This window comes from Triticum dicoccoides, chromosome 2B (genome assembly GCF_002162155.2).
Source record: "Triticum dicoccoides isolate Atlit2015 ecotype Zavitan chromosome 2B, WEW_v2.0, whole genome shotgun sequence".
NCBI lineage: Eukaryota > Viridiplantae > Streptophyta > Magnoliopsida > Poales > Poaceae > Triticum > Triticum dicoccoides.
The window spans coordinates 663,267,866-663,269,723 of record NC_041383.1 but is presented as its reverse complement, the minus strand read 5'-3'; the positions used below and the strand labels follow the sequence as shown (position 1 = coordinate 663,269,723).

Here is a 1,858-nt window from a genome sequence, read left to right as displayed (position 1 = left end):
AAGTAGATAAACGAAGTTCACCCTGCTAGATATGTGTCAGATCCGATGGCTCGCGAGGCAGCTAATCTTTTAAAAAGATCAAGATCCGCCGGCCGACGCGTAGCAGCCCCCTTTCTTTTGGGCCTTTTATATAAACTCAGTCAAACTTTACAATATTTAACATAAGATAAGCTAATATATCAAAGTAAAAGGGAGAAAGTAAAATACGAGAGTAAGATGCAAATTTGTATCACAGAAGCATTAGTGTCGTGCACACCATGTGCGAGTAATGTATCCGACACCCACGTATTCACGCTGCTTTGAGATTCGACTCATATTTTTCCCGGTCTTATGGACATTGTATTTCTTTGCATTCATTCCTTCTCCATACTTTCTAATTAAAATTTGTGGGATCCACAATTAAAATAGTAATTAAATTCTCATAAAATTACAAAATTGGTAAAAAAATACGTAGAAAGATTTTTAAAATGTTTGATTTTAAATTTTCTTGAAGTACAAATTTCAATTATTTTTAAGATGTGTTTCTCGGAACAGGCATTCGCTATGCTTTATAAATAAAGCCAAATGATCAAACCGATACAAAGTGACGAGGAAATCTTAGTCAAAAAAAAAAAGATAACCAAGTACTCTCTATACGTCTAGATACATCCCTTTTATCCATTTTGATGGCAAGTATTTCCGGACGGAGGGAGTAGCAAACACCACCAGCTCACTGTTGAGCATGAGCACATAAGTGGCTACACCCCCAACAAGAAGCACCTGCTACTACTGATTAGAAGTGACACAACGCCTCCTGGGAACCACTGGACACCGTTGCACCGCATACACCAAGCTATTGGCAAAAAGAGACACATGCCATCTCGCTTCGGACTGTGGAGCACTGATCCTGCATGTGGACGTCAATGACCGAGAACGGTGACAACGGGTCACGGGTAAAACATAGGAGACAAGCGAGGCCGTCCCATGCCTGAGTCAAAAAAGCTTGATGTTAGGATCAAAGCTTGCCCGAAGACGCCAACGAGTGACCGGGAGTAAGGGACGGAGCCAGGAATTCGATATAGGGGGGCGAGTTCCACATCTGAGGTCTTACGGACTAATGAGCATTGACCCAAGCCATAAAACATTTGGACAGTAAAAAAGGCCTAAACTGAAATCATGTTTCCGTTGATCTAAACTTTAGAAAATTGTTCATCTTTGACTAGACATAATAAGTTTTTCATTTAAATAGCAAATTTGGTAAACTATATTATAAATAATTGATTCCAATCCAATTTTCATGTCCATGAATAAAAGATCATTCATTTTAGACAAAAAATAAAATTTTGAAGTTCATGAGAGGGACCGTACCATGCTGGCATGGAAGACGTCATTCATCCTTAGGTCCATGGTCGCTCCCCCTAATCCCTTTCTTTCTCTTCATGTCTACACAAATACAATTGGACAATTTGAAATTTTCCAATTAGTTTTCAATGTTTACAATTACAATCTAAGACACAAAGTAACTAATCCTGAAAATATAATCTAACCTTTCTTTTTCTCGTTTGGTTGTTCGTCAGTGCGGCCGGCCGGCCGGCTGGAATGCGCCCGTGGATCGGCGCGACCGTGCTTGCCTGTCGCTTTTCCTTCTCGACGGTAGACAATCTAGGTGGCCGGCGGCAGCGAGCAGGTTTTTTCAGATCGCAAGTGGCAGATTAGAAAGGAAAGCGACTAGAGGAGATAGAAAAACTACCCTATACGTGCGTCGTGGACTCCTGATTGAGCGCAGGTCCTTCTCTTCCACGTTGGGCTGTTTTTCCTTTTTCCTTCTCCTGATATTGGGCCTTTGACCAGCTGTCTGCAATCATTACTTACATGGGCT

General features: G+C 41.2%; 1 long non-coding RNA gene across 1 annotated transcript; it reads right to left on the bottom strand.

Moving 5' to 3' along the window:
* Positions 1-537: 537 nt before the first annotated feature.
* On the bottom strand, positions 538-1,422 carry LOC119368244. The gene is made up of 2 exons (XR_005176578.1): positions 1,348-1,422; positions 538-967 (listed from the first exon to the last, which is right to left on the bottom strand). It is a non-coding gene; the product is annotated as an uncharacterized LOC119368244 (long non-coding RNA).
* Positions 1,423-1,858: the final 436 nt, after the last annotated feature.